Here is a 13,027-nt window from a genome sequence, read left to right on the forward strand (position 1 = left end):
GATCACTCATCCTACTGAATTTGTATAGCAGAGGGAAAACAATGTGATGTTGGGCGGAGAGGGGTTTAAGGAACTGGAGGCAGAGAGTCTGTTCAAGTGTCAAGATCAAACCGATGGACTCCAGAGGGGCTGAAAGGTGAGGCTGTAAGCCATGGTTTGCATCTAGCTTATGGCTCTGCACCTTCTTGCCTACTCATTTCTGTGGGAAAGAGCCTTTGTGCTTTCTATGGCTGCTCAAGGGAATGCTGATAATCACATTAACAGCTGCCATTTTTGTGATAGGCACATGGTAAAAGCTATACAAACATTGTCTATACATTACACTGTGAGGTGGGTTTTTACAGTAACACTATGAAGTGGGTGTTATTACCATGATCTTAAAGATGAGGAAATAGGCTCAGAGAGGTTAAAAAATGTTCCAAAGTTAAAACAACTAGTAAAGGGTAGAAAAGGGAGTCAAACTCAGGTCTGTCTGACTCTCCAATGTGACTTTTAGCCACTAGATTGTCTTGCTTCATGAACAGTGCAGTAGACACCTGGTATTTTTGCCTACCCTTGATCTCCTACCCCTTCTTTTAATACCTGTATCCCAATTTTCTTATAGGAAACACCCCTCTTCAATATTCAGCTGCGTTATCTGGGTAGGACTGATTGTATCCACTGGCTAGAGGTCTGAGCAATAGAAGGATCATATACCCTTTCTACAGAGATTGGTTTGCAGCAGTCAGTTAACCCAAGCTGAGCCGATTAGAGTAAACCCAGGACTTTGCTGGAACAATCCAAGCTCTAAATTGGTGGAATGTAAGCCTGGAGCTCCTAGTGGCCATCTTTGTCACCATACACAGGGCACCCACTTGAGAATGACAATGAAGTCAACTCCACAAAACCAAGAGATTGAGGGAGAATGTTCCATGGGGAAGACAGGGAAGTTCTGAGGTTATCACTTGAGGCGCTGGATCCAACTGCGCCTGAGGTCACTTACCCCTGAACATTCCAGTTATATGAGCCAACAAATTTCGTTTTTTGTTTAGTCTGAACTGCATTTCTGTGACTTGCAACAGGGAGAGACTGAATAATACACACATTGGGTGCTTCTGGTTATGTACCAATGTGAGGCTAGAAAATTCTACTAATGAGAAACTTTATTATTAAATTGGGGTTTATATCCTCCCATTAGGTAGAGAGCAGTTCTGATTATTCAGGTTCACCTCCCTGGTTTCTAGATGGTTCCATTCCTTTGCTTCTCCTCTTCCTCCTCTGACGTTTGCTCTTCTTCCTCTCCCGAGTTTTCCTTTGGCTGTTCCGTTATTCATCTCCACTGCTGTGGAGAGAAAAAAGCATGAAACTTACATTAAACAGCTTTTCTGGTTTATAGGCCTCTTTGAAAAGGTTCAGATGAAGAGTAAGTGAAAAAAATAATGACTTAAACCCCAAAAAGTTTTTTAATTGCTTTTTAGTTAGCCATGGCTTCTTTGCCACATATTAAGCTTTTTGAAAATCCTTGATATCATTTCTTCCATGACAAAAATACAACCCTTTCTGGTTTAGTCTCACTTAATCATTAATTATGGGCTGTAAAATATCCTTTCCAGTTCAAAAGTGGCATCAAATAAGTAACTGAGATGAAATTAGTAATAATTTTGAAAATGTGGTCATTTAGCAAGCTAGCATTTACTGAAATCTACTGTGTACTGGATTAGGCTCTGAAAAAAGCGAATGTGAATAAAACATAATTTTCAAAATCTAGCTGGATCGGCAAGCTGAGGAACCACTGACCATGATGTAGTGTGCCGGGCAGGAAGATAGTAAAAGCATTTAATGACTGGTCCTGCATGGGAAGGGACCAGGAGAACAGATGCAGGCTTTGGGGAAAGTGTGTTCTGGAGCATCCGCCTCCACTGTGCCAGGCAGTAACTCTTTAGTTGCTGGATCATGTAGGAGGGTCCTGGGGCTGGTGAAGCAATGGGGCCCTTGGAGGGCTTAGGAAGTGCAGCTGTTTGCCAAAGGGTATGGAGTATTTCAGTAGTTTTAACACCTGGAATGTGCTGAGTAAGAGCCTGGGAGTCTTTCTGGCCTCTTAAAGTGGAGGGGAGATGGGAACAATTGATCCTACCTGAGGCAGAGAGAGGGATAGAGGATAGCTTCACCAAGAAAGTGACTTTTGAGCTGGATTCTAAGGAAGTTCATTTAGGGGTAAGGGAACAGCCCAAGTAAAGGCGTGCCTGACATATTTAATCAGCAGAGTCAGGTTTGGGAGTGATCAGAAGGGGGAGAGGTGAGAAGTGAGACCAGAGAGATGAGTTGGCCCAGGTTAAGAAGGACCTGCTAAAGAGTTTGAAAAGTAGATACTGGGCAGCCAAGAATGATTTTCAAGAAGTTAAAAACATGGTAGCTCAGTGGTGAGGACTTTTGGTTCATATTCAGGGATCTTGCTTATCTGATGGAGAGAGAAAACTCACTTTAAGATAATGTAAATACATAAGCCATATACTCTACAAGGATACCTCTTTTATAGATTGATCAAATTAATCTGGGAAAGCCAGAAGTACAGGCATTTAAGCCACAAAAGCCTCGGACTGCTGTTCACCCTAAAGCAAGGAGCTGGGAAGCGAGTGTTTTTAGCGTGTGTCATCTTCTGGATTCCCTAGGCCTTCTGGGTTACTTCAAAGCTGGCCATGTAGCTTCTTATGGGCAGGGATCTCACCATATCCATCTTTGTTTTCCCGAATGTCTAGCTCAGTACCTGGGACACAGGAGGTACTCAGTAAATATTTGTTGAATTAGTATAACATTAAATAAGTCATTCAGTTCTAAGTAACCATTGCTTATACTCATTATAAATATGGTTTTATATAATTGCAAAGTGTGTCTGCCCTTTTTAGGTCCTGTATTTTCATTCTGGCATGATCTGCTTTCAGTGGCATTCAGCTAGAGTCTATCCCTGCTCAACAGGAACTTTCTGGCAATGACGAATTGCATATCTTGGCTAGATTGCTGACTGATTATGGGAGAGCACTCACTCTCTCTTTGACTTTCCCTACCTGTGTAAAGGAGAGGATGTTTTTGTTCATTTATTCTGCGATGAAAAATATAAAAGTAATGCATGCTTGTTGTGAAAAAAAATCAAGCAATATAGAATAATACAGAGTAGGAACAAAAATCCTCCAGAGGTATATAATCTCCTAGACTTTGTCTATGCATAAATGAAAATATGTATGTCCTTATGATATACAATGTTCTGTAACCTGCTTTTTAAATCGTCCATACATCATGGGTAATCTTTCTATGTAAATATAGTTACTAATCTTTTTTCGTGGCAGCATAGTATTTCATGGTATGGATATACAGAAATGTAGTCAAGAATATGATGACATTAAAATGAATGAAGTATTGTGTTCCTTGGATTCAAAACACTTTAAGTGTTTTTGTTTTTTTTACTTAAAAAAACAAACAACTGATCTAAGCTAGAGAAGTAGCAATTAATAGCTTCACTTCAGAAACAGCTGACTTAGTCTCTTAATATTGTCTGAACCCTTCCGCCTAGGAACCCCAAAGAGCGTAGTAACATTATACAAATGCTCCATAAAAGTTGTTCTGCCCGGGTCTGGACTGAATGGATCTTTAAATATAGTTGTTGTTTTTTAATAGGGCCCCACCTTAATTGGTCCTCTCTCTTGATCCTGATGTCTTAATCCTGCCTCAGAAAACTGCTCCAGGTCAGCAAATAAATCCAAGCTCAGAACAATGAGATTCCTTTAGGCCCATCCCCCAAGCTGTCCCCAAGATTACACTCCCTCCTCATGTGACTTCTGAGAGTCCGAGATTCTGCAGCTGTGCGAAAGAAGACGGAGCTCTCGGCTCTTGTGTTGCTAAACCTGGCTTTTGTTTTTGTTTTTTGCTTGCATTCTCTTTTTCCTTGCTTTTCTTCCTCTTTAGTTTCTCAGTCCTTATAGAGTCCTGGCTGGCTCCCCCAGGGATGAATCCGCCTGCCTCTGTATACAGGAATCCACATTGTCATTAGGGTAGTTACCTCTAATTCGTTCTTCCTCATTGCTATTAGAAGAACTCTGCCTGAGCACTAAGAAAACTCTTTAATGTGTGGGCTCTTGTCTTTGTGATAAAAGCTTTTGTCCCATAGTAATTAGGCAAAGCTCTAGTTTACTTCTAAAACATGATTAACTCCTTGGGAAGGAGGGAAAAAAAATGGAGAGAGTTGTTATTTAAGATGGGTACCCTGGGGGAACAAAGGAGAGGCTTTTCACATTGTCGTGCCTCCTAATTAAGCCAAGCCAAGGTTGCTGTGTGCCATTCCAGAAGGCAGTTCCCTGCCTGGCAGGAGGAAAGGAGCAGAGGGATGACAGATTGAAGTTGACATTGGAAAGACGTGGGACCAGAAAGAGTTTAGGACTTTTTAAGACCAGATCTTCTGGCCTTCCCTCCTATCCCACCTCTAAAGGGCCCCAGGGGAGAGAAGGGAGCTTAGAAGCCCAGACTCTGCTCTGTAGTTCCTGACACAAAGAGTTTCCCTCACCCGGAACCGCTGGGAAGGGGCTGGTTTGCTTTATTCTTCGTAGCTCTCTATATTGCTTGCATTGTTTATAATGAACATCTGTTATTTATATAATCAAAAAAACATAAAGCTATATTCATACTGTGGGGAGAGGAAAACAGAAAGAAAGCCAGTTGTTTGGTGGGACTGGCAAATAGTCCCTAGCGCAGTCACATCAACATTAAGGATGAAAAGTACCTTGGATGTACCTTGAGCACATGATGGTAAATGAGACAAGTCAGACAGAGAAAGACAGTCTGTATGATATCACTTACACGTGGAATCTAAAAAAGTTAAACCTGTAAAAAACAGTAAAATGGTGGTTACCAGGGCATAGGGGGTGGGAGAAATAAGAATGATGGTGTTTAAGGGTACAAACTTACAAGTAGTAGTAAATAAGCCATGGAGATCTAAAGTAGGTAATGAATATAGACAATAATATTGTACTATAATTATGCAAGATGACAGCACTGCATCGGCAATCGTATCACAACATATAAATGTATCAAAGTAACACGTTGTACACCTTAAACTTCCACAATGTTACATTTCAAATTTGTTCTCTTAAAAAAATAATAAAAAGTACTTGTAGGATTATGATGCTTTAAAAGACCCCCCCAAATTTCTAAACAGCGCTAATCCTTAGCATGGTGACAAAAAAGGAAGACTGTAACCTCCCCCACCCCTTTCCTTTGGGGGCTCAGTGTCAGGCTGTGCTGGACCCCACGAAGAGCCCAGGGATATTCTTATATTAGGTAGTTTTATGACCCCTTTCATGATCACTTTTCGTCTGAGTTTTGAGCTTCAACTTCCTGCATTTTAGGCAAGACTATCTACTGACTCATTTTGGAGAATGTTCTCTGTCTGATGGTATTTGTGTGTGTTAACCAGGAAGACTGCCTGAAGACACAGATTTAGTCCAAATGTATGATTCTAATGAGAATTTCAGACCATTACAAGTAAGTGGGAGGTGGAAGATTTTGACGAGGGACCTTCTGGCACCCCCAAATAAGACCCCATCAGTGGCTGCCTAGAGGCCTTACTGGCTCTTGGGCTTCTGGAAATAGCAGTTCTAGGCACGGGCAGCCAGGCACTCCCCTCTGCTGATCAGCAGACCTGCACCTCAGTTTCCCCATTGGTTAAATGGAGATAATAATAATATCGACCTCATAAAGTTGATATGAAGATTACCTGTCTCAGAACAGCGCCTGGCATTGAGCAAGCACTTAAGTAATAAATGTTAGCTCTTATCATTACTATTAGCCCAAGTTCACCAGAGTCCTGATGTTTGAAGTAGGCCCCAAATGGACATCTGGTGGGTTCCCAAGGAGACAGGATAGTTTTTAAACTCCATATACATCCAATCTGGTTGCTATTAAGCTTTTCTTACCAAGTTTTTTCTAAAGTCCTTCTCCTGCAGATCCCTATTTCTCGAATTATTTCAGTCTATGAACCTATTTCTGTGGGTTAAAGATAGCTTAATTCCCCAAGAATACTCAATAAATGTGTCACCCTGTGTTTATATGTAGTGTAAGCTTTAGACACAGTCACATAAAAATATTAAAAATACAGAAGACCAAATTGACAGGTCCCTGGTTAGGCCCTGCAACCCTGAAGAGAGTTATTGTAAAAAGCTTCCAGTTCTCTGAATCTTTCTGAGTTTGTTGCAAAGACTAGTTCAAACTAGATTTAGTTTAAGTCTTAAAGGAAAGGATAGGAAGGGGACTCTGTTGCCTCTCTGTTAGACCCTTAAACTCATCTGAAATCCTGTCTTGTGTTTCCTTCTTGTCCTTTGCCCTTCTTTTCACTGGAGGAGGGCTTTAGGGAAATAGTAAGAATGCTGTGGTAACAGAGGGAATTAATTTGACCGCACTCTGAAGAAAGAGTTTGTTGATTTCCCACTAGCAATAGTTTCTCCACCCATCCGAGCAGAGCCAGGGATGTGGTACATTACACAAACCAGTCCCACTTGACCAGCTGTTTTTGGATATGTCAAGCCCAGAGTTCGGCCTCTTTACATAGAAACGTGTTGCCTTCCTCGAATCGATTCCTTTGAGACTAAAGAAAATCCCATGTGGCCCAAGCATGATGTAACAGAGATGTGTGTACTTCAGAATTCAAGACACACCCTCTGAGTTCCTGGCATCTTTCTACCATAATCCTCACACAGCCACAGCCTTCCTTCTGTGACCCTTCCAGGCCCGAGCTGCCTCGCCTTGGCTGTGTTTCCTAGTGGGCCTGGACAAGGAGATCTGGCTCTGCTTCTTATGGGTCCGTGAACATGCTGGGGAGTCAGGCCTGCCTCGCTGGATGTTCAGAGAACTTAGCGTTTACATCTGGACAGAGCTCCTGTGCATCTTCTTTTTCATCATTTTTATACTCCTGATTTAGGGTAGAGAAAGGGAGTGGATTTCTGTCACTTGAAATTGCCTTTGACAGTATTTGGTTGCTTTAGTTGGAGCTAGGTGGAAATTTCCAAATTCAGATCACAATGAAACCAGCACATACTTGTTCATCCTTATTTGTAAGTTGAAATTGATGACATTTACATTAAATTTTGGTTTTAAAAAGTCATTAAAAATAAAGTTGAAATGTAGTATTTGATGGCCATGAACTTACTAGTGCTACAGTCAGTTCTTACTTCTTCCTTTAGCAGCACCCACTGGTAATATTAACAAATGGTAACATTAACAATTTCAGTAATGGTTAGAAATATCATGTGAAACCTAAATGTATAGTGCTATGGCCTGTGTGAAATTGTACATTAGCCTCAAGCACAGACACTCTCACGTGAGCAGTAAGGAGATGCAATTAGATCATTGAACTAACTCTCTAGCCTTCATGATAGGGGAAGTTACTAACTTACCTGCACTTTTACCTCCTACCCAACCAAGGTGGAAAGAAATTAACATTTCTTAGGTTCTTAAGAGGTGCCACTTTTTTTCCTTGATTTCATTCGTCTCATTAATCCTCACAATAAGCCTCTGAGGTTGGTATTATTGTTGGTCATTACTGTGCTCATTTTAGAGATGAGGAAAGTGAAGCTTCAAGAGGTTAGAGTACCCAAAATCATACAGACAAGATTTGAAGCCATGATTGACTAAATTCAAAGTGTCTTACATTTTGTAAGAAGGGTGATCACATTTGGCCCCAAGCCACCTTTTCCTAGGCCCCTATAAGAATGATTTTTTGATAGTTAAAAATTATATTGAGCATCCTTGAGAGGAGTTATTTGGTGTTATGTAGTACTCATATGTATGGGGGGGGGGTGTGTGTAACTGACCCTCAAAGATGGTATCGTAATAATGCCACCAAATCACAACCTGATTGAAGATAGAAGAATCAAAGCTCACAGAGGGCCTCCTCTTTAATGTGGAAGTTTGACCACTTATGTTTTCTCCATTCCTTCCCATGATCTTTCTGAAATTATTTCAATTTAATGCAAAATATATGTATATATTAACTCAAAAAGGTAAAGATATTGGGAATCTCTTTGAGACATCAACAGGTTTCAACAAAATAGTGGAAGACAGGCAGTGATAGAAGATTGACAAGATGTAACAGAGGAAACTGTAAAACAAAGTGCCTTCAAAGTAGTGTAACAGTAGAACACTTGAGAGATTTCCTCAGGACTTGGAAGCACCAGATATCACAGAAGGCAGAGAAGATGAAAACAGCAGATTAGTTGAAATTTGTGTATGAAATATATGAAGTAGTTGGATCCGCTTTTTCACTCTGGACAGCTAGGTGACAAATCTCCAACCTAGGTTGAAGGCCAAAATTTATCTTTGGAGAAAATGAATTAGAGAAATTTCAGACTTGGGACTCCAAACAAAGCAGAGGACAAGGGGAGGCATTTGACTAAAGCAAGAGGTTACACCTGCCAAATGGTGAATCTGAAGCCCTTTCTCTGTCCTCTTCTAGAATGTAGCAACCAGATGAGAGATTGGAGAACTCTTTCCTGTAAATATCAGTCTTCCTCTGAGAAGGTATCTCCATGTATTGACACTGATCACTCTCCAAAGGATCCCACCAGTTTACAAATGTTGTCCATATACACAGTGCTTCTAATTATATTTTTAGAATAAAATATACTTTATAATTTAAATTTGACTGAACAACCAAAGATTGCCAGACTTTGGAAAATGCCTCCCACATCCAAGAGAGAACAAAACAGAGAAAGAGGACTATGAGGAATTAGAGATAATGCAAGATTTAGGGAAAAAAATCTGAAGTAAGCTATAATTAATATCCTCAGAGAGTTAAAGATGATATAGGAACAAGAATAGGATGTGCTGAATTAGAAACAGAGGACAAGAAAGAGCTCGTGGAAATTAAAAATCTGATAGCTGACATAAATTCAGTTAAAGGGGTGAATGATAATACAAAGTGATATTATTTGCTATTTTAAATTATGTGTAAGCATTAAGTTGATTAAAACATAAAACAAAACAATCTTCTAGAACTGTGAAAATGTTTAAAACAGAAGAGGAAGGTAGCAGGGTTGAATAGGGGGAGATAGCAAAGATGAATATTGAATCAGGACGTTTAGAAATTTAGCTTGGGAGACAAGGTACAGAATGGTGGAGTAAGGCACTCAAAAAATCTGCACCTCCACAAAAGCAGCAAGAGCATTGGCAAAAACTGTCAAAATCAACTTTTTCAGAACTCTGGAAATTAACTAAAGGCATTCAATCTGAGGAGGGTTTATTCAAGCAAAGCAGGTGAATCTCAGTAAGAACAGGATGATTTGTGGCACTTTAATTTTCTCTAATCCCATCCTCCTCTTCTCAGCTCTGCAGTAACCTTGAAAGCCAACCATCTTGCAACTACTATAGCTTTGTAAGCAAGCAACCTAGAGGTTACTGGAGTGGGCAGAACAGGTTTGAAGCTCCCCAAAATCCCCATCCAAGAGAATTGTCACTATTTGACCTATCTGTCAGCTCACTGAACGCTCCATTCTCAGGGCTTGTCTTTATTTGACCTGACTCAGAACTTCGTATGTATGAACAACCCTACCCATAAGGCATTTGTCAAAAATAATCAGTGGCAACTGTTTACCATCATGGCTGCCTAAGGCCCCACTATCAGGTAGGGCTAATGAGAGGCTGACCAAAAAATTTAAAAGGAAAGACTGAGGGATGAGATGTTCACAGAGGGCTTTGTTAAGGTCCTACATATACCAGGAAATCTAGAAGGTTACATACATGCCAGGAGCTTTGCTCAGACCCAGGAAAGACATGCGAAGACCTGAAGCTCTCACTTCTGGCTGACCTTGAGGCTCTGTGTAAGCAGGAAATGAAGATTAAGATAGAGTTTTCAGCTGCATGCTGGAGTGTTGAAGGCATGCCTCAATACACACACAAAGACCCTCAGCAAAAGCTGAGAGACTTACTAGTTCAAGACATTTAGGGAAATCTGTTCAGTCATTAGTCATTAAGTGACTTCATGTACAAGGAATCTTCAATAAAATTAACTGGCTGACTTCTTATCAGAAACCATGGAGGCCAGAAGGTGATGAAATGACATATTCAAATTGCTGAAAGAAAGACTGTCAACCAAGAATTGTATATCCAGCAAAACTATCCTTCAAAAATGAAGGAGAAATTAAGACAATCTCAGAAATACAAAATATGAGAATTTGTCAGTAGTACACCTGCCCTACAAGAAATACTAAAAGGTTTTCATTTCGGGCTGAAATGAAAACACACTAGAGGGTAACTCAAACCCACATGAAAAAATGAAGAGCATTGATAAAGGTAAGTACGTAGGTAACTATAAAAGACCATATCAATGTGGTTTTTTTTGTATCCCTTATTTTCTCCTATCTGATTTGAAAGACAAGTGCATAGTGCAATAATTATAAAACTATGTTGATGGACTTGTAATGTGTAAAGATGTAATTTGTTTAACAATAGTAATACAAAAGACAGGAAGAGAATGGAGCTATGTTGAGTAAAGTTTTTATAAACAATTGAAATTAAGATGGTATCAATCTGAACTAGATTATTTTAAGTTAAAATGTTAATAGCAGTCCCAGGACAACCTATAAAAAATAATTCATAAGTGTATAGTAAAAGAAACAATAAGAGAATTAAAATGGTATACTGGAAAAATATCTAACACAAAGAAGTCAGTAATGGAAAAACAGAGGAACAAAAACCATAAGATACACAGAAAAACAAATAGCAAAATGGCAGACATATATCCTACCCTATCAATAATTACACTAAAAGTAAATGGACTAAACAAAAGGCAGAGATTGGCAGAATGGGTTTTTTTTTTTTTAAAACCCACAATCTAACTATATGCTGTCTCCAAGAGACACACTTTAGAGTCAAAGACATAGATTGGTTAAAGTAAAAGGATGGAAAAATATATACCATGCAAACAGTAACCAAAAGAGAGCTGGAGTGGCTTTACTAATATCAGACAAAATAGACTTTAAAACAAAAATTATTACTGGAAACAGAAAGGACATATTATAATAATAAAAGGGTGAATCCATCAGGAAGACATAACAATTATAAACATATATGTACCTAACATCTAAGCCCCAAAATACACGAAGCAAAAACTGACAAAATTGAAGGGAGAAATTGACAATTCAACAATAATAGTTGGAGACTTTAATATTCACTTTTAATAGTGGATAAAACAACTAGGGAGAAGATCAGCAAGGAAATAGAAGACTTGAACAGCACTACAAACCAATTATACCTAATAGGCATCTATAGCACACTCCACTCAATAACAGCAGATACACATTCTTCTCAAGTGTACATGGAACATTCTCCTAGTTAGACCATGTGTTAGGCCACAAAATGAGCCTCAGTAAATTTAAAAGGATGAAACCATGCAAACTTCTCTAATTATAATGAAATAAAATTGGTAGTCAATAGCAGGAGGAAATTTAGGGAATTCTCAAATGTATGCAAATTAAATGCATATTCACACACTCATTTGTAAATAAGCAATAGGTCAAAGAATAAATCACAAAGGAAATTAGAAAATAATTTGAGGAAATGAACAAAAATGCAACATATCAAAACTTATGCAGCTAAAGCAGTGCTTGGAAAGAAGTTTATAGCTTCAATGCTTATATTAAAGAATTTTATTACATGTAAATTATACTTCACTTAAAGCTGCTATTTAATATAGAAAGAATTAATGACCCATATTCTTTGACTATATAAATTTGCATGCTACCATATATGTGTAGTCACTAAATTCTCTTTGATTTTAGTATAATTTGGGAAAAATTCTTAATCTTTTCAAAATAGATGTAAAGTTCATGGAGAAAAGAAAAACCCAACATGAATTTTAAAATATATAAGCAAGTATTAAGCTTACAGTTAATTATATGCATGCTAAAGTATTTAGAGGAAAGTGCACTGATGTTTGCAACTTTGAAATGCAACAACAAAATAATAAGATGGATTAATAGATGGATAGATAAGTGATAAAAACAAGTATAATAAAATGTTGGTGGTAAAATCTACTTATAAGTGTATATGTATTTACTATAAAATTCTTTAAACTTTGCTGTATGTTTGAAATTTTTCATAATAAAATGTTGAAGGAGAAAGTAATAAAATGCCATTCTGACCCTGAACTGTTACTATCCCATAATTCACTAAGTTAATATCCTATTGATCTGAAGAAATTAATGTTTTAAGGAGCTAGCTCTTTTCATTTATGTACTTTGGGAACCTGATGTTTTATAGGTAAACATTTTTAAACAGTGACCAGAGAGATGATAAAAGAGCAGGGATATTATCTGGGGGAATGAGATCTTGTAGCCTCAAAGCCAAACTTTCTAGGAGAATCTTCCCAGAGTCTAGAATTGTATTTCATTAGAGATTCAGATCAGCTCAATTTCTGCCCCAATTTCTGTAGGAAAAGTTGTGAAGTAGGCCATATGTAGATAAATGAGTAAATTCATGCCTGCTCCAATAGAGTTCATTTTTCCACCCTGTCATTTTCCAGCTCTATATTACTTCTACAGATCATACTCCCCTATTTAGAGAAGGCAGTTAGGTGCCATAAAACTCATTCTCTACTCTCCCCTCGTCATCTTGCAAAGCTGTTGGTACTGAGGCTTCAGTGTTCCATGGAGAGTGATTTTTCCAAGTGACGAAGCAGATTCTAATCAGTATAAGATCCAGATATGGACTGAGAGCTGGACCTCTGCCACTTTTCCCTCCAGCTCTTCTTAACACAATGACTAGGGAATTCCTTTGAGGATCACTGGGTACACCAAGCCCCCCTGATCCTGTGGCCTCCTTCCAGCCACAGAGATCTTTCTGTCTGGAGCATTTCCGGCCCTTCTGTCCCTTGGCTTGGAGAGTTCGGCTCAACCTGGGTAAGGGACAGAAGACTTGAGGTTATCAAACGCCCGTTGAATTATCTGATGCAAGACTGACTGGCTTGTTCGCCTCCCTGGCTCTCTTCCTGGGTTTCAAAGCAGCTGAGAAA

The 13,027-nt window shown here is 38.9% G+C and overlaps 1 protein-coding gene and 1 long non-coding RNA gene across 17 annotated transcripts in view; one reads left to right on the top strand and one right to left on the bottom strand.

Moving 5' to 3' along the window:
• RAD51B (RAD51 paralog B) overlaps positions 1 to 13,027 on the top strand; it is a 672,310-nt gene that overhangs the window by 521,381 nt on the left and 137,902 nt on the right. The window lies entirely within an intron of this gene.
• LOC138920607 (uncharacterized) lies at positions 1,125 to 3,767 on the bottom strand. Its single transcript, XR_011432065.1, has 2 exons — positions 3,657 to 3,767; positions 1,125 to 1,321 (listed from the first exon to the last, which is right to left on the bottom strand). It is a non-coding gene; the product is annotated as an uncharacterized lncRNA (long non-coding RNA).

This window comes from Equus caballus, chromosome 24 (assembly GCF_041296265.1).
Source record: "Equus caballus isolate H_3958 breed thoroughbred chromosome 24, TB-T2T, whole genome shotgun sequence".
In the NCBI taxonomy this organism is placed as follows: domain Eukaryota; kingdom Metazoa; phylum Chordata; class Mammalia; order Perissodactyla; family Equidae; genus Equus; species Equus caballus.